Below are 25,187 nucleotides of genomic sequence, written 5' to 3' on the forward strand. Positions count from 1 at the left end.
CCGTGGAGCAGCCAGGCCATGAAGGACGTCCGTGGGCTCCTGTGGTCAAGCTGAGTTTTCCTCAGGAAACTCTTTTGAGGCACTCGGTGTCCACAGACTCTGGAGCTGTCTGCCAGCTCTGCTAGTCATTCACCATCTTTGGCTTCCTTCTGGTGACTGGTGGGCCGTGTCTGGTTTGGGATGGGTGATTCCTATCTTCAAAGTCTTGGTCAGGAGGTTCCTATTTTAATGAACACCATGCAGCCTTGGTGCCTGGCCAAGGTGGGGGCCAGAGCAACCCGGACGGGACCTGAAGTGGGGCCCCCTGTCCTCATGCATGCCACTTGCAAACTCACACTGCTGTGGGCTCAGTGCTGCTGTTCTGTCTCCTCCTCCGGCCACTGGCAATCAGCTGCCGGAAATGGCCAAGAGGTGGAGAGAAATGTGGTGGTCAGGAGATGACCGGTGTCTGCTTGCCCCTCAGTGTCCACTCTGTCCTTTAGATCTACAGCTCTGAGGTGCTGGACATATCATTAGGAGCGACCTAAAACAGCCTTTTGACACCTGCAGTCCAATCTAGGTAGAACTGGGCTACCCAGAAACGTGCACTGGCTCTGTGCTGATGGTGAGTACTCAGCGGAGCAATGGCCTTTGCTGCACAGAGGGCCACTTCCGCTCCCAGCAGCTCAACAGCTCCCCAGAGCGCGGGCAAGAACGAAAGAGAATACTGGAGATTTCTCCTCCCTGGTTCACTCATCACAGTGTCACGTGCATGGCTTCCCTTTGTACCTCCTCTCCCTGAACATTTAGCTTTTTGAAGTTTTCTGGGTGTTTTGATTACTAGTTAATAAGGAAATACTGTGGGGTTACACAATCACTCCCTTCTAGGCAACAACCCCATGCTTCCCTCCCTCTTTCTCTCTCTCCCTCCTTCTCTCTCTCCTTCCTTCTCTCTCTCCCTCCTTCTCTCTCTCCCTCCCTCTTCTTTTCACTTCTGTGCTTTCCAACCCCCCACCCCACAATGCCCATCCTTAGACAAGACAGGTGACAAAGCTCTTTCTTTTTTTTCATAGAGAAACCAAAGCTCTGCTATTTAGGGGGAAATGGTGACCAGATTCCTGGTCTCTCTATTTCCAGTCATTCTTTTACCCCATTTCACCACCCTGCTTTCTTAAAAGCTAGGATTCTACAGCAAAATATTAACAGTGGTTATCATCAGGTTTAGAATTGCTTATTTTTTCTCTCATTTTTTGCTTACAGATTTTTCCAAATTTTCCTCTAAAGGCTCCATATTAGTTTTGCCTTAGCTCAGGTAAACTAGCTGCTATAACAAACAATGTGAAAACTTTCCATGGCTTAATCAAAAAAGTTTGTTTCTTGACCACATGTAGTCTAAAATGAGTGTTCCTGAACAATGTACAGGCCTCCTAAAAGGTGTAATCCAGGAAATCTTTCCTTTTCATCTTGCAGCTCCTCCATCCTCAGCAACATATGACTTTCAAGTAAGCTGTGATATTCTGTATAAATCCAGAGGAAAGGAAAATAGCATGGAAGAGTGTGCGAGACAGGATTTTATGGATGTGACCGGAAAGTAATATATGTCGCTTCCATTCACAATCCATTGGCCAGAACCCAGTTGCCAGGCTGCATCCACCTGCAAGGTAGGTGGAAAATGTAGTTTATCAGCATACAGAGGAAAAGGAAATGAATATGGTGAATTGCTGGCCAATCTATGCCACACTTGCACAAGAAAAAGAAAAGAAAGTTGAAGTTAACATGGAATAAGGAAGGTAAGCCCTTCCGTAAAGCAATCTTAAGCTCTCTCTCCCACAGCATTTTCACACTGAAATCCCCACTGTCCCACAGTCAAGAAAATGACCTTCATCCTCAAGGGCATGGACAGATTGGACTTTCTGATATTAAAGAGTTATAGGAAACGGAGAAGCTGAGGGCTGAGACTGAGGGTTCACAGGCAGTGCTGTGACCTGGGTGCAAACTCTCCTCCTCTCCACTAGGGGCGCTGTCAGCACATGAGTGCTGCCTCTCTGCCCCACAGCCTTGCTTACACGGTAAGGACAGATGATTATGCAGAAGACTGTGAGGTCAGCATCATTCATGTTGAATAATGGCCTTCCTCTCCTCTAAGCACTCCTATCCCTCCCTCCCAGAGAAACTTTGGTTCCATGTACCTCTTACAATAAATCCAGAACCACTGGTGTTCCCAGGGCATGTCTCACATTCCCTGTACCTTGTTCTTCACCATCCCCTTTACATGTAGACTCTTGCCTTGAATACAGTCCTGCAAATGCAACTGAAAGTCACCTAGTGCCTAGAACTCTTTCTACCTGTGTATGTTTTATTTTATTTTTTTGCACTCTAATCCTAGGTTTATTCAACACAATTCTTTTCTCTACACAACAAAGTACAAACACAATATTATCTAAAATGCTACAAAGTTACAAAACAGAGAAAATGTATAGTACTGACTGTACAGTAAAAGCCAAAAAAGCAATGAACACATTGCCAAGGTAACCTACACGACCACCATGAATACCGACACAACGGGGGGGGGGGGGGGGGGGGGGCGGGGGGGCGGGGGGGGTGAGGGGGCAGTTCTGTGATGACCCGACAGAGCTGGCTCTCAACTTACCAGTTTCAGAGAGAAAGGGAGATGTGCGTGTGTGTGTGTGTGTGTGTGTGTGTGTGTGCACGCACATGAGTACCCATGAAAAGAACCATTTCGGGTATTTGGCCCTTGAGGTCAGAAGAGGACTCAAACAGGGGCGCAGGGCCAGGCTAACAGGAACGGCAGTTGCGTGAAAGCACACCCTTTCCTGTGGGACCCTGCAGGCCAGCAGGTTAGGGCACGAGCAGGCCACCAGATCGGCCCCAGGTCATCTGTGGAAGGGGAAAACATGCTCCCAGGCTGGGGCTGTACCACCTCCTGGAGCCCCCTGCTCATCCCTGCTGACTTTGCCACTAAACTGCCTCTCAGGAACTAGAAATGTGGAAGCTTTCTAGCCAGAAAACTGGAGGGCATCTTTATAAGCGTGACCCCCAAACCAACAACTCCCCTGCAGCCGGAAATCTGCCGCCAGGGGAAACGTAGCAATTACTGCCTTCACCTCCGAAGCCTGGCCCTGAATGAGGGATTTCTTTCCTACCGATCCTCCTTCGGCTAGAAAAGTGACAGAAGTGAGTTGGATGGGATACAAGTCACAGGGCAGAGCTTCCGTGGCCCTGCTTATACGGAGGAGTTGAAGCTGGAGCGGCTCCTGTGGCGCCGGCGCCCTGGGGACCTGTGCTGAGGGGAACGCGACCTCCTCCTCATCCGTGGGGGGGACCTGCGCCACATGGGAGGCGGTGGCGGCATTCTCCAGGGACGGCTGAATCGCCGGGGGGCGGGGCGGCCGAGGCCAGGGAGCTACCACAGCGGTGGCAGTGATCTCCTGGCCATCGATGTGTCCTCCCTCCACGTGCTTCAGCGCCTTCTCGGCCTCATCTGGATTCTCAGACTCCACGGGGGTGCATCCTTTCTACAGGCACGTCAATCATTTAAATTTTCCCATAGGTGGAGAATATCTCCAGGATATGATCCTTGGTCACATTCCTGGTGAGCCTTCCAATGTGCCCTGTGGTGGGTTTAGGGGAAGGGCTCCGCCTTTTCCTTTCCTTTTTATATCTTCTGGGTGGTTTGGATTTGGAGCGGGAATGCCGCCGTTGTCCTGCCTGCGCCGAGAAGGACTCGGAGAGCCAGGGGAGCTGCCGGAGCTGGAGCTGCGGGATGTGCTGGAACTTCCTGAGCGGCTCGATGCTGAAGATGAGCTGGAGCCCGTGCTGGTGCTCGAGCCCGAGCTGCAGGTCGAGCTGGACCGAGAGCTGGTGCTGCTGCTATCACTGGAAGCGCTGCGCCTCTTTGGAGTTTCATCCCTGCCACGATTCTTCTCGCTGGACTCCTTGGCGGCCCCCTTATCTTTAGAGCGATCCTTGGACTTCCCATCAGAGAGGTCTTTGCGTTTGGTAGGAGGACCCCAGTGCTGGACTTTGTATTATTTTCTTTGACTCCTAGCAAGCTCTTCTTTTTCACTCCTGATAAATCCATTCTCCCCTTCTGAGGTGTTCAAAGCAGCAATGGCGGCCTCACTTATCTGAACTCTCCCTTCTAACTTGAGTCCGAGAAACGATCCCTAATCGATTGCAATTTACGCCAAAGTGCAGCATCTTCCCGCCGCCGCGACCTCCTCCCCCTCTCCTCAGCCACTGAGGCCCGCGCTGCTCGGGCGTCACGATTAGGGAGCGGGGAGCCCCTATTGTGTGTTAGACACACAGCAGATAATTAGAGAATAAAGTTGATGAGCTAATTCATACTCAATACATATGCAGATATGTTGAATATGTAATATTCAACAACATATCTTGATATTAATAAGAAATGATACCCTGACATCCCAAAATTAATCTCAAAAGCTAGTTTTTCAGGTTCATCTACTGTCCAGTGGAGAGAGATTTAGGGGCAGGTGAGGGGCTTTCTAGGTGCTCCCCCAAATGTGTCTGTTACAGAAAAATGAAGAGGCTGGATAGATGCTCAGTATGTATAATGTGAGCACACTCCCCAATGTTTATACGGTTTCATGCTTTCAATATATGACCAAACATATGAGTAAGGGATCTTAAACGATGTGCAAATGTTTGTGAGGAACCCAGGCCTTTTCTGGATAGTCTCCGTGTTTGTGGACCTGTCCGCCTCTCCTCTAAGCACTGGACAGGAGCAGAAGAAAGCAGGCCATGGGAGAGAGGGACAAGTGTAACCAGAAGCATCTCAAAGGCCCAAACAGACGTCAGGAGTGCACACATTCTCGCAGGTGCACACTGGGAAATGTTTACCTTCCTCCTTTGGCAGAAGGCAGTTAGTTCCCAGTGTGCTAGAATGGAAGGGAACAGTGAGAACCAGTTCACCAGACGTGTAGGCTCGTGTCCACAACTTTCCATTCTGCCTGGGAGCAGTGGCCAGAGGGAGATGATAAAAGTAGGTAGAAGTTAGCTCTGTATATACGGCCCCAAACTTGAGGAGCCCTCAGGGAGAAGGCGGGTGGAGACCTCCTGAGTTTTGCTCTTCTCTCCTTTGTTAGACAGATGGATTCTGCCTTGTCCTGTTTCTCACATTGTTTTTTGGGGGGAGGTTTTGCCTCAGCAACTAAAAGGGAGGCTGCTTAAGAGCAGGGACTTTGTGGGACTTCCCTGGCGGTCCAGTGGTTAAGACTCTGCACTTCCACTGCAGGGGCCATGGGTTCGATCCCTGGTCAGGGAACTCCTGCATGCCACAGGACATGGCCAGAAAAAAACAAAAAGGGAGCAGAGACTTTGTCATATCCTAGCTACCTAATTTGCTCTGCAAGTTCCAGAAGAATATAATGTCCTCTACACAGTTGATACTTAATAAAGTCTCCTTTGCTTCTAGCGCCTCCCTTTCCTGTCTCTCCTCAATGTAATGTCTGATTGCCCTGTGAACTCTCAGGGAGGCATCAATGGTCTAAAGTCTGAATTATCTAAGCAACGGGTCCACTCTCTTTCTGTTCTGTGTGTAAAAACACGCCACTGACTTTGAGAGAGTTTCTCTGTATATCGTTGCTTAATATCTCTACGTAAGGTACGCCCTCTTGGTTTTCCAGAAATCTCCATAACTGAGACTCCAACAGGTTAATTTGCCCAAAGACTCATGGCTGGTCAGGGATAGGACAGGGATTAAGCTGGTAGGCTTGGCCTCAAGCCCCTGCTTCTGTCATCTGGCTTCCACTGACTTCTCTGCAGAGAACGGGGTGATTAATCAGACAACAAAATGGGTAAAAAGTGGGCAGCAAGGAGACCCAGTGTGCATGAGTAGAACAGTGAGAATATCCCTCATCCTCCTAAACAGTATGTATACATCATACTTTCTGTCTCTATCCCCAGGTTCCCCAGGGTGTGGAGAGGCTAAGAAGCCTCCACGTTCCCGGCTGGAGCTTACCTTTCTCGGTACAGGTCAGAGTGTTTCAAATCCTTCTTGTTTCTCCTGTTACACTTAGTTACTTGGCTCTTTCCTATTATTTTTCTTCTGGGATACCACTTTTTTATCGCCATTTTTTAATACAGCCATGGAAAATGATGAAATAACTCAGAAAACACTTCCTCCTTGCTCTTAGCAAGTTATTTGTGCTCCAGTTCTAAACTGCTAGGCAAATCTCTGATAATTAATGAATTTCTACCAACATAATACCTCATAAAACATATCTTTTGGGTAACATACCTGAATTTATAGAAACATATTTAAATTAAATGCACTCCCAATCCAAAAAAAAAAATTGTCCACATAATTTTAATGGAATTCAGCAAACCCATTCTAAAATATATCTGGGAAAGACATTTAGAGAAGAACCCAGGTCTTTTTCTCTTTTTTTTTCCCAGAAGAAAAAATGAGGAATAAATTGCTTTACCAATTTTCATAATACATTATACATATTCAATAATTAAAACTGTGGTGTAGGAGCAAGCAAGTATCATATGCCCATAAATTAACATAGTATGATGTAATAGAGACTCCAGAAACAGAAACATGCAGTGTGAGAACTAAACACATGTTAAGTAAGACATGACACCATAAAACTCCCAGAAGAGAGCATAGGCAAAACATTCTCTGGCATAAATCATACCAATGTTTTCTTAGGTCAGTCCCCCAAGGCAATAGAAATAAAAATAAACAAATGGGACCTTATCAAACTTATAAGCTTTTGCACAGCAAAGGAAACCATAAAAAAAGAAAAAATGAGAAGACAACTTACAGAATGGGAGAAAATATTTGCAAATGATGTAACATCATTTGAATGATGGGAGAGAGAGAAGGAAGGAGAGAGAGAAGCAGGGAGAGAGAGAAGGAGGGAGAGAGAGAAGGAGGGAGAGAGAGAAGGAGAGAGAGAAGCAGGGAGAGAGAGAAGCAGGGAGAGAGATAAGGAGGGAGAGAGAGAAGCAGGGAGAGAGAAGGAGGGAGAGAGAGAAGGAGGGAGAGAGAGAAGGAGGGAGAGAGAGAAGCAGGGAGGGAGAGAAGGAGGGAGAGAGAGAAGGAGGGAGAGAATGAAGGAGGGAGAGAGAGAAGGAGGGAGGGAAGCATGGGGTTGTTGCCTAGAAGGGAGTAATTGTGTAACCCCACAGTATTTCCTTATTAACTAGTGATCAAAACACCCAGAAAACTTCAAAAAGCTAAATGCTCAGGGAGAGGAGGTACAAAGGGAAGCCATGCACGTGACACTGTGATGAGTGAACCAGGGAGGAGAAATCTCCAGTATTCTCTTTCGTTCTTGCCCGCGCTCTGGGGAGCTGTTGAGCTGCTGGGAGCGGAAGTGGCCCTCTGTGCAGCAAAGGCCATTGCTCCGCTGAGTACTCACCATCAGCACAGAGCCAGTGCACGTTTCTGGGTAGCCCAGTTCTACCTAGATTGGACTGCAGGTGTCAAAAGAGGCTGTTTTAGGTCGCTCCTAATGATATGTCCAGCACCTCAGAGCTGTAGATCTAAAGGACAGAGTGGACACTGAGGGGCAAGCAGACACCGGTCATCTCCTGACCACCACATTTCTCTCCACCTCTTGGCCATTTCCGGCAGCTGATTGCCAGTGGCCGGAGGAGGAGACAGAACAGCAGCACTGAGCCCACAGCAGTGTGAGTTTGCAAGTGGCATGCATGAGGACAGGGGGCCCCACTTCAGGTCCCGTCCGGGTTGCTCTGGCCCCCACCTTGGCCAGGCACCAAGGCTGCATGGTGTTCATTAAAATAGGAACCTCCTGACCAAGACTTTGAAGATAGGAATCACCCATCCCAAACCAGACACGGCCCACCAGTCACCAGAAGGAAGCCAAAGATGGTGAATGACTAGCAGAGCTGGCAGACAGCTCCAGAGTCTGTGGACACCGAGTGCCTCAAAAGAGTTTCCTGAGGAAAACTCAGCTTGACCACAGGAGCCCACGGACGTCCTTCATGGCCTGGCTGCTCCACGGCGAGACTCCCCCTCAGACCTGTCTCCCTGACCACCACCCCACGTTCTTGAGGGGCCCCAGGCACAGCCACTGCCGCTTGTCTGGCATGAAATGCCAGGATGAGCCAGAATGCCTTCAGGAATTCAGTACATATGAATTCACTAAATGTTGTGAGATAATCTTGCCCTCACAAAGCTTACGATATAGTTAAAGGTGTAGCAGACTAGACACGCACAGGAAATATTCAAATTACACACTAATGAGAGAATGTCATGCTGAATGATGAGTCGAGTGCAGATTAGAATAGTTCATTGACAGGAGGTGTTCCTGGGGAGGTTCAAGGTTGGTCAGAATCATCCCTGGGTATGTCTTAGAAAACTGCCAGAAACTCAGGGAAGCTTCTAGTGTCAAGTACTTTCAAAAGCCTTTATACCAACTTGAAAGGAATCCGTCCGTTCTTACCGTTGCAGGGCCAACATGGCTAAGGACCCAGTGCTGTACTGGGTGTGTTGTAGAGTGGCAGGGCCAATTAAAGGCCTGCTCCCCCAGTCTCTAACGCTAAGACAAGGGCTCCTGTGGAGGAAGGCATGGGACCTTGAGATCTGGAATGGGGAAACGGGGGAGGCTGAGGTTTGAACTCCCCAATTCCATAGGACCTCTCTTTCTGATGGAGGAAACCCGTCTTCCCACGTGAGAGAAAATGTCTTCCTCTGCATAAACACCTTTCAGTGACTGCACCCAGGATGGTCCCATCACCAGGGGATGCCAGTCTTTGTAGGCCCTACTCCCACCACTCTTAATACCTGCATGTCCCTACCAAGAGTAGATCCCAGCACAGCCCAGACAAGGGGTACAAGACCTGCCCTGAGGTGAGAGAGGGAATCGACCCACCAAAAGTGTAACAAGACCTCACCCATCGGCATTGGCAAGAGTATGGGGAACGTGGGTGTGAATGAATTCTAAAGGTGTTTGACTATGTAGATGCAACTGAAGAGTTGATTGGGCCTCATTTATCCATATGAGTTGACTCTCCTGAGATTCTAGGGTTAATACGTGGCTTGAGCATCTGGGAATGGTATAAATATCGATACTTGGCTAGTTTGGCCAATTGAAACCCGGGCTCAATGGCGGCCTACAGTCGGCAAAGTTGACATACTGGAACTTCCCTGGCAAACTCTGGAGAAGCACGGCCAAGCAGAACATTCTGCAAGGATGAGCAGTTCCTAAAATCTGTGCTGTCCACTATGGTAACTTCTAGCCACTTGTGGCTACTGAGAACTTGAAATGTGGTCAGTGCAACTAGGGAAGCGACTTTTTCATTGTAATAGATTGACATTTAACTAGCCACATGTGGACAGTGGCCACTGCAGCAAATGGTGCAGTGCTGGTGTAAAGAGCCTGAAGGCTCAGGAAATGGCAAGGTGACTTCTTTTGAGCTGAGTCCACTCTCGCTGCATCCCATGGGTTTTGGTACATAGAGCGCTTTCACTGTCATTCACTTCTGAATAATTTTTCCATTTATATTGTCATTATTACTTTATTTATTTTTTATTTAACCCAAAAGTTATCTGGAAAACATTTCTCTTTTTATTTCTATCAGTTTTTATTTTATGCATATAGAGGCCGCAGTGTTAACGCAGTACAATTGATAATTGTTCTATCTTCTTTGTGACTTGAACGTAACAGAAAGGACAAAATATATTTGTCCCTTTTAATGTTAGTGATTCTCATCTTTAGTGTTCTTTTGTCTGATGTTAGTATTATAACATCTATTTTCTTTTATTATTTTTCTAGTCTTCTTTAATGCCTATGTTTTCAGCCTTTCTGTGCCCAGTTGTTTAAGCATATGTCTTATAATCAGCATATAGCTTGACTTGGTATTTTGACCTGTTCTGAAAATCTATTACTTTGATGGGAATTTAAGATACTTACATTTACCGTGATCATCGATATTTGGATGTAGTTGTAGAAATTTATTTTATGCTTCCATCGTTTCTTATTTTAGTCCTGACCCCAGTTCCGCTTTTAAAAATATTTCCATAGGACTGAGTAACTTACATTCACTAGAATTAAAATTTCTTCTAAAGCAAATATATGTCTGTTAGAATCAAAGGCGATGGGCACTTGAGACTGGCGATACTTTACAGTGCTTCTGTGTTCGTCCACTGTCCTCACCCCTCTGGCTCCAGCTTTGTAAACTTTACAGACCATCCCGTTGAATCCTGAAACCTTGACATGCCTTATAGGCAGGTCACATAGGCAAAGTCGTCCTTGGGTTCTCACGGCACCAACTGTTTATGCGACAACCTCTGTTCTTTCATTCCTCAAATAAATCAATTTTATAAGTGAAATTTAACAAAAGCCAAGGCCTTACCCCACTCTTCAGAGCGGCACCTTCTAAGGCAGCAGTTATTGGTTCGTATCTTTTCTACCTGCTAAAAAATACACTTTGAGACATCCTAAGAAACAATAGGATGTGGTGGTTAGTAGTCCAGACCCTGGGCCTATTCTGCCATGGCTGGAATCTCAGCTCTGTCACCTTCCCTGTCGTCCGATAGCTGTAAGATCTCAGTCCAGTAACTGACCTTCTCTAGGCCATGCTTTCCTCATAAGAAATACAAGGTCAATTATAATACCACCTCGAGGATTGCTGGGAGGATTGGAAGAGGTAATCGATGTGAAAACACTCAGCACGATCCTCGCCACACCGGAAGAACTCGGAAGATGGTAACTGATATTCCTTTGCTTCTTTTCTCTTTGGCTGCGCCATGCGGCATGGGGGACCTTAGTTCCCCAACCAGAGATCAAACCTGTGCCCCCTTGCAAGGGAAGTGTGGAGGCTTAACCACTGGACTGCCAGGGAAGCTCAATAACTGATATTCTTAACAATGATCTTCGTCCATACCCAGGACTCAACATAAGGCCATTTTCACACAAATCGACATTTTCTTAATCCCTCCCAGAAGGAGAGCTGTGGAACTTCTTGAAGACTCTTGACATCTCTATGAAGAGACACAATCTACTTCTCCTGCTATTCTTAGCATCCCAAAGCTGACTGAAGATCTATATCCATGAACAGAGGGTCCAGGGTGTAAACAGGTGCTCCATGCACTGGCCTCGTACTGATAACCTCTGCCATCTTTGTACGTTTTGTCTGCAGTTGCTGTATTAAGGAGACCTGGCCTGAACGAAGTATTCAGTCCTGGATCTTTTCATGTCCCAAATTAACTTTAATGAGCAAACAGGGAAAGATCAAGAGGGCTGCGACTGGGACTTAGGGGAAACTTTGAAGCAGAAGCCAGGAAGGGGTAGATGCTCTCTGGAATTGGGCCAGCGTTTGCTTTTGATGACAGCGAACCCTCAGATCTTGTTCATCTGAGCTGAAAACAAGGGGCTCTGGGACCAGAATACCTGAGATTTCACCTTTTACAATGCCTCTGTGTTCCTCATTCAACAAACACGTGTTGAATACCTACTATGAGCAAGAAACTTGCTCTAAGGCTTTGATTATATGCTTTGGGTATTACCAAGGTGAATAAGACACTGTCGCAGCCCACAGGCTTTTTTCTTCTAGTAGAGGAACTAAGGTGTACACAAATGGCCACGTTGGGGGCAGGAGTGGGGGACTGTGACATGTAAAACGTACAAAGTTCCATCTGATGGACGAAGAAGCCATTGCTTCCACCTTGGAAGGAACCAAGACAGCTGTATGCAGGTAATTAGATGGGAGCTGCCCCTTTAAGAAGAGTGGGATCTGGACCAGTAGAGATGAGCAGTGGTCTTTCAGGTGGAGCACACAGGGTGAGCGCCAGCAGGGCAGTCCAGGGAAGGTTCTGGGAACAGCAGATTGTACCTCCCCTGTTTCTTCTAGCTGTGTTTTCATGGGAAAATGTCTTCAGCAACCTGAGCCTCAGTTTCCCCATAGGGCTACTTCTGTATACTCCTCAGAATAATTGTAAAGATTAAATGGCTTAAAACAGGCAAGTGTGTAGATCGTTATATGTGCCTGAATAATGATAGTAGTGTCCCTCATGCCTGTTTCTGTTTCTCCCCTTCATTGCAGTCCCTAAGCTGGTAAGAAGCAGATTCCCAGGAATTTCTACTGGGACATGGAATTTGGGGGCAAAAAAGGGAGGGATCGGCAGGTCAATACTGAGGGTTAACTGAGGAGGTTTAGGATTGCCACAGGCAATCCCCAGCAGAGGTAGTTCCTCCCTGTCCAAAGGGCCCTCGGGTCCAGGACTGAACTGTTCCCATCCTGTTACAAACTGCAGGATGCCATGAGCATCTTTTCCAAGTGTCTTCTCACATGTGCATCACCAAAGAGATCTTCTTTCAAAGACATTTCCTTCACTGCTTTCCCAGTCTTCTGTTTGAAGACATTTCCAGAAAGGAGCTTAAGAATTCATCAGCCGCTCTGTTCCTAGCAGAGTGAGTCTTCTGGACTCGTCTCAAGTGTCATACACCTCGTTTGGAGCTATATCTTGTCATTTTGAATTTTTGGTATTCAAGTCAACAAATGCTTGAAATAAGATCTTCACTGTAACTCACTCTTTTGTCTCTAAGTTTCAGCAGAGGCTTCAATGGTTAGTAATACAACCGTTGATGTGAAATCCTGCTGTCATTCCAAGGGGAGGTGCTGGAGCCCCTATGCAAGACTTTCTAAGGGAGGCTTGGAGTCACGCTGCTGGCTTTTGTCCATCACGCAGCCCATGTAAGAAGTTGAGGTTGACAAGAGATTGGAAAGTGGTGATTTCTTTACAGAGGATGTCAGTGAGGAATCATAAATTGCTTCCAGCTTGCTCCCTGACATGTTGAGCTCATTCAACCAAGTAGAGGCTGTGCTATAACCACACTGTGTTAGGAGTCGGGGAGTCACAAAGGTGAATAGGCCCAATACCTGCAACCTAGGAGCTGCTAAGGAGCAGTAACACCTTTAATAACACTCACACCCTGAGAAGCCTGACAGTACCATTCCAAAGCAGTATAGGGATGGGAAAGACATTCCATCATAGGACCTGGAGTCTCTGTAGCAGGGGATCTGGGTCAGGGCAAATGGCAAGGGTGGGGCAAAGGCATGTAAAACAGACAGAACTGCTTGAGACAATCCAGGTGTACAACAAAGCACAGGAATGCTTGCCGATCAAGATCATACAGGCTGTAACTGTGACAATGGGAATGAAAAATGTGGTATGTTTTAAAGATAAACAGCAAGAAACACATCCTACAGTCCTTTACAGTTTGCAGAGCTTTGGGGGATAACTTACTAAGTTTGACAATCACCGCAACCCATGGGATCAGCTGGGAATGTACTTGTTCGACAAATGAAATAACTGTAGGTCAGTGTTCTTATCTTACCCAGTAGTACAGAGCTAGCCAACGGTATAACTAGGATCTGACCCTAGGCTTCCTGGTTCCAGGTTTTGTTTGTCAGTTGTTTCATGGCATTTCATCCTCTCCCTCCATACAGGTTATGAGCAATTCAGTTCTAGCAGCTATTGCAAATTTTACTTTTGGAATTCTAGAGGTGTGGTGTGAAGATGGTATCGATCGATTCACCCATTCAACAGACAATTACATTTTAATGGGAGGAAAAAGATCATAAAAGATAAGCAAGCAATGTATGTATATATGAGATGCTATAAAGTCTAGAGAGAAAAATAAAGCAGAGAAAGGGAATAGGATTCACCAGGCCTGCAAGGGGATGCTATTTCAAATAGGGTCATAGGTGAAAACCTGTGCGATAATGGTGACATTTGAGCAGAGACCTAAAAGAAGTGACATGAGCTAGTGAGTCATGCACTGTCTGGGGAAGGGACCAGTTAAGATGATGGCAGTTATCCAGATCGCAGGTGATGGTGGTGTGGACCAGGGTGAGAGAGGTGAAGACGGTGAGAAGTGGTCAGAGTTTGTATGGTTTTTGAAGGTAGCGTCAAGAGGACTAAGAGACTGACTAGATGTGTGATAGAAGAGAAAGGAAAGCACCTCCCCAAACCCCAATGCCAAGATTTTCAGCCTGAGGCAAGAAAAGATGAATTTGCTTTCCGTTGAGATGACAAAGGCTTCAGGAAGGAAAGGATTTGGGGGAGAGTTAAGGAGTGTATTGGGGGGCACTTTAAGTTTGAGATGCCTGTTGGACGTTCAAGTGTTGATGGTAATTGGTTATAAGTGTCTGGAGTTCAGGAAGAGGTCAAGACTAGTATATAGAAATGGGAGTTAGCATAAAGTTCTGATTTTCAGTGGAGTGTTTGTCAGGAACTGTGAAGGATCTGAGTTTGACCCTATTTAAGGTCAGCTTACCCCAGCCTCACGGATGCTGGCAGAAAACATGAGTTCCTGGGGTCACAGACAAAAGACATTATTACTCTCAGCAATAGCAGTAGCCAGGTACCCGCCCTTCCCTGCCCTGTTCCCTGAGTCTCAGTTGCCTAAGGCAATGTGGAGAGGGCCAGAGGTGCCTGCATACACACAGTGGGTTGCATGACAGGAAAGGAACCCCAGGCTGAGGGAGCCTGAAGCTTTTGTAACAGGCAGTAGGCACGCCTATCCTTTGCTCTGAGACGGACACTATCTGTATGTTCCAAAGCTGTTTGCTACGCAAAGATCCTTGGAAAGACAGTCCGGAATAAAGCCAGTCGGCTTCTCTGCTCATGAGCTGTTCAGGAGTGCAGGACAATTGTCTCCCCACATGGTGTCACCCCTGAAGCAGCATTGTGGAATTCTTAAGGGGCACTGTTGGCTTTTGCAATGCCTGGGGGTGCTACTGGCATTTCATAGGCAGGAGCCAGGGCTATTCGATATCCTGCAATGTGAGAGACGAGTATCACACAAAGAGAACGATCTCATGTCCCACACCACTTTGAATGTCTTGCTAGGCATTCACTGAAGTGAAAAAAATTATAATTATTGGAATTATTTGAACCTCGACTCTCTTTCCACTTTACAAAATATTCTTTTTAGGGCTTCCCTGGTGGCTCAGTGGTTGAGAGTCTGCCTGACGATGCAGGGGACACGGGTTCGTGCCCCGGTCTGGGAGGATCCCACATGCTGCGGAGCGGCTGGGCCCGTGAGCCATGGCCGCTGAGCCTGCGTGTCTGGAGCCTGTGCTCCGCAATGGGAGAGGCCACAACAGTGAGAGGCCCGCGTACCGCAAAAAAAAAAAAAAAAAAAAAAAAATTCTTTTTAGTATGGCAATATACGCTTAATGTTTAATCACTTACATCAAATGAACATTGTACTTTGCTTTGTTCAGAATATTATCGAAAGTTACCATTTGGGGGAAAAGATACATTGTTAGCAGCAAGACCCATTATTTGAGTAGTCACACCTCATATGACATTACAGTTGCCGCTGAAACAATTATAGTAATTGTAGGGGTGTGTGTGTATTTATATTCAGCCTTTATTTCTTAAGGTCAAATAGGAAGAAATAGACAATTTTGGTGGGGTATTATCTAACTTCTCTTTAGTAAAACTTACTCAACATGAGAAGGTATGATAGAGTCCGATGCTTGCATCAAATCCTGTTGAAATGTCAATGAGGAAGAGGATTGGAAAGTGATCATTGGATTTAGCAGTGTAGAAATCATCAGTGACCTTGAAAAGAACAATTTCAGCAGAGAGGTGGGGACAAGGGTCTGTTTGAAGATGGTTCAAAAGAGCATGAGAGGACAGGAATTGAGATGTGAGTATAAACAACTTTTCTGAGGTGGTTTCCTGTAAAGGGGAGCAGAGCAAGAGGATCATATGCAAAGCACTTATCCCAGTGCCTAGCACACAGAAAGGGCTCAGAAAATGTTGGCCAAAGAAGGGCTTGATGACCCATGGGAGGTCTACCGAGTAAGGGCTAATGGAAAGAAATGCAGACATAGGGGCTGGTCAGGAAGACCATCCTGGAGCCTTGTGAGTCTTAAAAGGAATGATGGGCCTAGAGGGGTAGGATGGAGATGAGAGGGTGTTTCAGGCGTAAGCCAAGGCGCCAAGATGGGGAGGAGCTGGGGGCAGCTGCCTGCCAAGCCGGGGAGCTTTGGGCGGAGCAGCCAGGGTTGACTAGGGAGCCCTGGAGACAGTGGACAGAAGACCTTGAATGCCAGACTGTGGCATTTATTTTGGGCCTGATGAACCAGTAGGGAGCCAGAGATCCCGAACAGTCAGGGGCGTAGTGGGAATCTAGCACTGACTGTATTTCTCAGACTGTGAGCTATGCTTCTATTCCAAGTGTTGAAGTTGGGCAGGTTACAACTCATGCTGCCTGCCGCCAATCTAATGAAAGGCACATATTTTTATGCTAATCCAACCTTCAGTTTCCTTCCTGAGTTAGGGCCATCCTGGGAATACAATTCTTGGGATAAAGATTAATGGGGAATAGAAACTCACCAGGGATCTAAGGAGGGGTGGGAAGAAGGGGTCCTCCTGAATGAGTGCATTTGATGCTGGCTTTAAAACAGCCTGTGTCTGCAGAAAGCCAGGCACTACTGTCAGCTGCCTGTTAGCAGCAGGCTCTGGGTTCTCAGGCAGGGGCCTAATATATGCTTTAACAATGCCTCTTCATTTCAGTGAATCAGGGCGAGAAAACTGCTAGCCGGCTGGGTATTTTAGAGGTAGGATTATTCATCTTATCACGTATGGTATTGAGATTCTGACCAGACATGGCTGGCACAGTCCAGTTTCCCAGGGAATGAGTGGTGATGGTCAGTCCAAGAGGCATGTGGTCCAGGGGCAAGCACCAGGCTTTGGTCCCAGCTGAACCTGGGTTTGAATCCCAGTCTTTCACCTCCTGCCTATGTGACCTCTGACAAGTCCTTAACCCTCAAATACTTTATCTGTCAAATAGGGTGACGCTTATTGTAAGGATCTGCTACCCACAGAGCGTGTTGCATAAGAAGGGTTATGCCATTAGTTTATGTTTCAATGCCATCCAGTTGTGAGGAGTCAATAAATGATGGGGTAAATGGCGAACCACGGGAGAGAAGCGCCAGTACTTTTTGGCCAGAACGTGACAGTTCCACCTAGTTAAACCCCACTTAGCCCCAGATTATAGTCCCCTCTTTGGTAATCCTACTTTGTTTCCATGGTCCAAGTTGCAAGGAAAGCTCTCACAGGAGATTGCAGTCATTGCTGAATTCTTTAGATTGTTAGATTATTAGGTAATGACTCAATATCCTTTTTCATCCTGGGGCTTTTCACATAGAGAGATTAGGCAGGTGCATAGGCAGAGGGAAAGAGCAGGCAAAGAAAGTGCTTGTAAACCAGTGACGTTGGGCTCCATCAGCAGCTTGGAGATATATAGAACTCTATAGAGCTATAGCTTTCTCTTAGATCATCAAGTGCTGGCTGGCATGATGGAGACACAGATGTGTCTCCATGGGTGTTAGGGCCTTGCTTGCCCCATTTCACCATGGAAAAGTTGCAATGCCAGCTACATACAGGAATCCATAGCAATTCAGCATGGCCTGTGAGGGAGGTGGTCCGACCTCTACCTGGAAGGGAGTTTGAATCATTCTTGAAGTGGGACTCTGAAAGCTGTCGTGGGAATGCGGGGCCAGGGCTGCCCTGAGCCTGAATGGAGAATGATGGAGAGACAGCCACCGGTGGGGCTGTGGTCTGAGGGGCCTTTGCTAATCTGCTCCCCTAATTCACCCCTCCTCTTTCCCTGATCCCCCCACCAGACAAGACATCTGAATTCTGCCATCGTATGGGGACTCAGATTTGGGGTCTGGTGTCCTCCTGCCTGAGCTTAAACCTTAACTCTAACACTTATCACCTGCATCAACCTGGGTTAATTAGCCTTTCTAAGCATCAGTTTCCTCTTTCTCAAAATGAGGATAAAATTAGCATTATTGCAGCATAAATTAGGATTTTTTGGTGAAGATTAAATGAGAAAAATCTATGAAGCCTAATTCAGTGTTTGTCACAGAATAATTGTCAATAATTGTTAGCAAGGACATGTGAGAAGGTTACACTGTTGAATGACAATACATTTAGGAAATGCTTTCACAGCATTACCACCTTCAGTTTTCCCATCTAAGAAGAATTATCACTCTTTTTAATGAGGTGATTGAGGTTCAGAGCAGCCATTTGACGTTCCAAATTAACATCCTAAGAAAAATTAGGAATTCGACTGAGTGGTGCAAATTCAGAGGCCAATTTTATTTCCTGACAATATGCTGCCGGCATGAATGCTTAGAGAGAAGGGAACAGGGCAATGTTAGCTGGGAGAGGGAGGGAACACAGAAAGGAAAAATGAAAGAGTGCTCAAATCCACACTTTTACACATGGAGTTAGGTGTTAAAAAGTGGAATCTCTGAGAATAATGTCCATCCTTATACTTGACTCACTTGTGGAAGATTATAGATCGGAAACCTCAAGTATCCAGAATACAGACAAGGTCCAAGAGCCCCCTTAAACACTTCAGCTGGAATCAACGTTCTAAAGTTCAAGCAGTGGCAATCACGCAGAGAGGACCTGGAAACCTCACTCAGGGCCAATTCGCTCTTCTTTTATATGCAATGTTAATAAGTGTTATCTTCCTGATTCATTTATTAGGTCATAAGTTAGAAACAGTATGTTAATTGAAGAGAAAATTGACATATTGACAGCAAAGAAGAACTAGCTGGTAGCCTAAGAGAAGAAACTCTGACAAGCAAAACAAAACTTAAACGATCTTGCCAGTTTGGGGTTAAGTGTAGATAATCACAGCGCTCCCTCTGTATCCCCCCCACCTCATGGTGTTCCTTCCTATATGATGTACAACAAGATAACTAACTGAGCCATAAAAAATAAAACTTTAGTTGTTTTCACCATCCCTTATTAAAGGCAGCAGAGAAGTTTCAACATGTTTTAGCCATATTCATGTCTAAAATTATTTTAAAAACTGAAACTAAACGCCGAATTTAATTCCAGTTTCCTAGACAACTTGATGGCAAATAAACAGGTTTTATTGTCACTAAAAAGTAATTCATTTGCATAAATGAATTAGAAAATGAGCTTATCTTGAACAGCTAGTCCAAGGACTTCCTTTGTTTGGCAACATAGCAGAAGGGTTTAATCCCCACATCCCACTTCCCAGCCGGGAAGATCCCACATGCCAGGGAGCAACTAAGCTCGTGCGCCACAACTACTGAGCCTCCATTCTAGAGACCGCAAGTCATAGCTACTGACCCCGCGTGCCACAACTACTGAGCCCACGTGCCTATAGCCCGTGCCCCACAACAAGAGAAGCTACCGCAGTGAGAAGCCCGCGCACCGCAAAGAAGAGTAGCCCCCGCTCGCCACAATTAGACAAAATCCACACGCAGCAACGAAGAACCAATGCAGCCAAAAATAAATAAATTAATTAATTAAAAAAAAAAAAGAAACTAAGTATGGTGTTAGAGGGTGGGGATAAAAGAGAAATAAAAAGATGGATGAAATCTAGTCCCTGCCCTGGAGAAGGCTGGGAGAGCAAATAACATCTGTGCATTGTGACCTTGACGGGGCAAGAAGCCTCTGACCCCAGAGTGAGTAACTGCCTGGGGGCTGAGGTCAGGAATGCAGAGGAGGCTGCAGCGGGCAGGTGACTTTGACCTGATTTGGAATGTGTCAGGGTATGGGCTCTGTTTAGAATCCCAACTCTGCTGCTTGCAAGTTGCATGCCTTTGAACAAGTTACTTAATTCTCGAAACTTCCATTTCTTATACTATAAAATGATATTTTTTCTTTTTTTGCCTTAAAACCACTTGCGTTTCTTTTTTCCTATAGAACACCCCCTCCTTTTCTTTTCACTAGCTCCCCTCCCTCTCCAAGGAAGGTGGGCCTGCGTGCCCTCCACAGGCAAGGAGTAAAACAACAGCAAAGCAGGCTGAGCCCCGCAGTGATTCCCTCGCTGGTGGTGGGTTTAGGCGTGGGCGTGAAATGCAAGCCCAGGCAGGGAGATGCGAGGGGAAGCCTGCTCTGGTTCTTCTGGTAAAGTGCTCCCCCATCATAAAGGAATATTTTATGTATATGATAGAGCTGTCTTTTCTGCCTCTAGACATTCTATGAGAATATGGCATCTTTAAGTGTGACAGCATCTTGGAACGATTACGGTCGCTAATCTGAGGACAAGGCCAATGAGAATGGCAGAGAGAAAAACTAGAAATAAACTGGACCCTTGACGATTTCATTCAGTCACTGTATTAACCAGCTCTGGAGGTACACTACCTCTGGAGTTCTTGTTAAGTGAGAGAATAAATTCCTTAATGCTTAGGCCAGCATCATCAGGGTTTTCTATGATTTACAGGCAAAAACATATTACATGATTTATTACCTTATAGATTTGAGGGAGATAAATGAGGAAATTCCTATAAAGTGTTTAGCACTGTAAAATGTTAACAATTATCATTAACAGAACACTTTATTATGAAATTATATAGTGCTTTCTTCTTTGTTAATATGTGTCATATTTCTCCAAATATATATGACAACATTTTGGCCAGAATCAAAGGTTTTGCATTTTGGGTGCTGAACTCAGTTGCCAAACACAACCCATGGTAGAGGTTTAATGTCAGTTTCATAATTTATCTATCTGCCAATCTGTCTGTGTGTCATCTATCTATCTATCTATCTATCTAGTCCTCTAAATGTAACCCAATGGACAATATAATCCAGACGCCCTTGTTAGTTGGATGGAGATCCTGTCCTCAGGATGTTTTATTTTGACACTCAGCAGTAAATTCCACAAGAATCCAAGTAGTCTGAAAAAGGGGAACATGGCAGACCTTTCTAAAACTGGAAGGTTCCAGAATCACAGACTATCAGGGCTGGAAAGGACCTGGGAATCACCTTGTCCATCTTCTTCATTTTACAGCTGAGACCCAGAGACTTCCTTATGGTTATACAGCTAGAGGCCAGGACAGAACTGGAACCCAGCCTCCAGACTCTGACCCATTCCCCTTCCATAACATGTCATTACTTTCTCAACTTTCTCCAGAGTCAGCTTCTCTTACAAGCTGAATAAGGGGGAAGCCCTCTCCTCGGAGGCTGTTTGGGCTGCCAGTAATCCGTGGGATCCGTGGGAATCTGTGCGTCCACTTCCTACCAAGGTCGTTCTGCAGAGTTGTTGCCAGGGACCAGGTGTCCTGGCGTGAGATCTGAGACTCGGCATCCTTTGCTGTCTGCAAACATCAGCCCCTCATCCCCAAGGGGTCACTGAGGGCCAGGAGTTGGGAAGAGGCCTCTCCCTGTCCATGCACTGGTCACATCCTAGCATGGAGGGCTGGTAACAAGGGCAGTGCAAAGAACACAGCACCTATAGGCTGGGCAGCCATCCATGCTGGGGTGAGATTTAGGAGCCCTTGAAAGACCTTTCTTCCAGTCTGTCCCAATCTGGCTCTGCACATGGCCTACCCTCACCCTCACACGCCCCCATCACCCACACAACATGCACATTCACAGCTTTGTTCATGCCCTTTTGCACAGGTGAATGCTCCTACTTAATCTCAGTTGCCCCCAGCCCCAACTTGTTGGCCAGTTCAATTTCAGTGCAAATGGCTACTTCTCCCTCAGAATTAACCAAACCCTTCTCGATGTTCCCACCATACTTAGTTTACTTCATCATCATGAAGTTTAATTCAGCATGGCTTTAGTTGAATCTTTGCTACTAGATCAGCGCTTCTCAAACTTTATATGCATACAAATCACCTGGAGATCTTAGTGAAATGCAGATTCAGAATCAGTAGGTCTGGCATAGGGCCTCGGAATCTACATTTCTAACGAGCTCCGCGGCGATGCTGACACTGGTGGCCTATGGACCACACTTGCAGTGGCAAGGTCCTGCCTCTGAGTTCCCTGAAGGCAGGTGCCATGTCTTATTCATTTTTGTAATACCGGCTTTTAGTGTAGTGTCTGGCTGATCATAGCTGGTTAATACATTTGTTGAAGGGAAATGGGTTAAGGCACTGGTGTTTCTGGGGTGTTTCTCTTAAATGTAAGTGTGTGATCTGGGCAGTATTAGAGTATTGTTGTAGCTGAGATGGTGGCAAGTAGGGTGGGGCAGGGCTTGGGGCTCGCAGCAAGGCAGGATAAATCCTGAGTAGGACCAAGACCTCAGCTTTACAGATGCAGAAACTCATGTTTATCAGTCTGTTTACGTTCCGAAGGACTGACCGATGCTTATAAACCAGAAGCCCCGTGTATTCATTAACATTAAAGGATATGTCTCTGCAGTGACTGAATTACTTGTGCCTGCTTATGAGATGCTCCCCGCCCCCACCCATCCACGCTCCGCCCCCCACCCTGCCCCTCACCTGAGATCAAAGTAGCAAGGGATAGCTTAGCTCAGAACATTGACTCAGAACGTACATAACTAAATGTACTCGCAGGGAAAATAAAGCAGTTAAAGGAAAAGCTTGACAAGTTGCCCCTTCTCCAAAAGGATTTCATTTCTGTAATACTTATTTCCTCCCCAGTACAGTCTTTCTCCTTGGTTAGCACTGGATGAAGACGATAAATTCTTGCTTCTAACTATATGTGTTTCTGGCTCCATATTGACCAGCCGCTCCCCTTCAGCCAACACATCCTTCTACCACGAAGCCCAGCCTCAAAATAACTGATTTTATTCTTGCTTTTTCCAGCTGCATTCCAGTCTTGAGGGTACATTCAAGTGAGCATTTTAATGGTGGACATGTGTGTGGTGCCCAGTACCTCTTAGGGTGGGGTGCTCCTGCAGGGACAATTCTGCTTGTTTGATGCTGACTCTCCTCGTCCCCCAATTCTGGGGATGCCTCCTTTGGCCTCTCCTCTTGACAAGACCGCGAGGGGGTGGGCAGGGCGGGACAGACCAAGATCCAGCTCGCGGGCTGGCCCGAGTGCTGTGCTCTCCTGTGGCCTGGGGGCCGTCAGCCGAGGGGGCTGATTGGGAAAGAGGGCTCACAGCCTTCGTCCACTTACCTCCCCTTTTGCCTGAGGGTGGGCTGGAGTTCTCTCGTACTTCTTGACAGCTGGTGACTGAGTATCTCAGCATATACTTTGTCACTGACGCACCGCTCACCATGTGACACCCTGTGGGTCACTTGTCTCTGGGCTTCGGTTTCTTCTTCTGTGAAAAGAGGGATTTGGAGGAAATAGACCCAGTGGTCTCATCCAGCCCTAAGATTAACAACTTAAAGTGCTTTATATTGATAACCTGCTTTAGATGCACTATTCATGGAGGCCTCGCAATTACAATTCCACATTTACCTGTGAGGAGGATGAATGTTAGGAAGGTAAGTACCTTGTCTTAGAACACCCACCTAGCAATTGGCCAAACACACATTTTCTTAATCACCAACGGGTACTATCTCCTGGGCCTGGACATGAGGACTTTTTACTTCTCTCCCACCTTCAGAGAGAAAGCACAGGCCTCTGGCTCCCTTGTTTCCTCCTTTCCTCCCCTCTCCTTTCCAGGGTCTGGTCTGTGTTCACCCTCTTTGTCTTCTTTCTGCGGAATTCTCCACGTTCTCCCTCAGCCTTCTCCATCTTTCTTTCTCTCCTCCACCCTCCCTTTCTTCTCCCTTCCCTCTCCATCCCCCTCTTAGCCACCTCCCTCCCCCTCCCTCCGTTTCCTCCTGCATGCCAGCCTTTCTTGGGAAATCCTTTTCGGTTCCGCTTTTACAAAGATGTTGCCCCACACTCCTGTGTGAGTCTGTGGGTCAGTGGGGGCAGGAAGATAGCTTCCAGGTGAGACCTGATGACCAGGGTGGTGCTTTCCAGTCGAATGCAATGGTCTCCAAACATCAGGTGAAAGATGCCCTTGCACTGGGATCACCAGTGGTGGGAGAGGGGGGGATGATACAAACTGCAGATTCCTGGGCCCCAACCCAGAGCCTTTATTTAGTAGGGTCACACAAAACTTAGTACTCTGTATTTTAGAACAGCTCTCCTGAGATGAATCTGATGTGCAGCAAGACGCATACTTTACTGTTGAGACAAGTGCCCATCAGACCCTGTCCCTGAGGGTAAGCCAGTGCGTGGCCAAGTGTCCACCACAGTACCAGGAGTGTTGCCTCCGGAGGAGGCCTTACTTGCAGGTCACAGAGCGTCAGGTAGTGAGTTTGGCAGCTGCTCCTCCCCCGTCCTAGCTGGATGCCCCATCGGTGCCATGTGTGGCTGAATAGAAGGGAGCTCCTTGCTTCCACCACATTTGGGTAAGCTCAGTCTCCTGATTTGCATTTCATCTATTTTGGGCTACAAGTCCCTAAACCAGAGGTATGCTTATCCCTTTCATCCTTTTAGATAACACTTTCCTCTCTCCTATAGTTGTCACCCTGGTTATTGACTGGAGAAGAGTAAGAGGAAAGCAATTTTCATTCAAGTCCCTGTAATAGAACATGAATTTCCTAATTACTTTCTTTCCAAATTAAATTAGTTTTCTAATTAAATACCAGGACATTCCCCCTGAGATCTCTGGGTTCTGACAGCTCCATATGTAGAATTTGGAAGTGCCTCTGAGGCCATCTAGTCTGCCTCTCACTAAAGAACCCTCACTGCCTATTGCTAAAAATACATTTATTGAAGACCAGTGTTTTGGAAGATGAGCTCTGTGCTGCATCACCAAGCTCTTTGCTGGGATCACACTCTGCCTTTGGTTTACACCATGTACTCTCAAAGCGGGCATTATGACCCCCAAGGAAGTACAAATTTGTGATTTTAGATATTACAATGATGTGTGGCTTTCCAAAGGGCTATAGGACATAAAACAGACAGACAGTATATTTCGTTATTAAATTTTCATGCGGCGGGGGGGACGAGATAAGGGAACATATGTTGAAAAGCTTCCTTAAGGAGGACAAAAAAGAAAAAAGGGTTGAAAAACACTAGTTTACGCAAAAGGGGTCTATGTCTCTGGGAAGTTATAATTATGCCAAGTCATCCACACCCTTTCCTTCGGCCTCTTCTGTGTTTAATTGAGGAGAAAGGAGTCAAGATAAACTTTGAACACACCTATGTCAGTCTCTCCAGCTGTTCTTTGGGAATGATCCAATTTGCCCTGCCTTCGACAGCTGGGGTGAATTCTCCCTTCTAATTGCATAGCTCTGGTCATTTGTCCCACTCATTTGGTATTTCACTCTTAGCATTAGTGACTTGCATCATTTGTATGTATCTGTTCTGTCTTTATAACTATAACATAAGCATTTTATGGTGGAGCTCACGTGTTTATGTGTTCATGTCTTCATTCATCCAACAAACATCCATTGAGCACCTCCAGGCATAG

At 46.4% G+C, this 25,187-nt stretch overlaps 1 long non-coding RNA gene and 1 pseudogene across 1 annotated transcript in view; one reads left to right on the forward strand and one right to left on the reverse strand.

Moving 5' to 3' along the window:
- Nucleotides 1-1,528: 1,528 nt before the first annotated feature.
- LOC132440072 (uncharacterized) overlaps nucleotides 1,529-25,187 on the forward strand; it is a 48,687-nt gene continuing 25,028 nt past the window's right edge. Inside the window, exons 1-2 of the long non-coding RNA XR_009522494.1 lie at nucleotides 1,529-1,640; nucleotides 5,929-5,997. This is a non-coding gene — a long non-coding RNA (uncharacterized lncRNA). The remainder of the gene's footprint in view (nucleotides 1,641-5,928; nucleotides 5,998-25,187) is intronic.
- LOC132425633 (RNA-binding protein with serine-rich domain 1-like) lies at nucleotides 3,224-4,215 on the reverse strand (annotated as a pseudogene).

The sequence above is a fragment of the Delphinus delphis genome, chromosome 1, assembly GCF_949987515.2.
Source record: "Delphinus delphis chromosome 1, mDelDel1.2, whole genome shotgun sequence".
NCBI classification, from domain to species: Eukaryota; Metazoa; Chordata; class Mammalia; order Artiodactyla; family Delphinidae; genus Delphinus; species Delphinus delphis.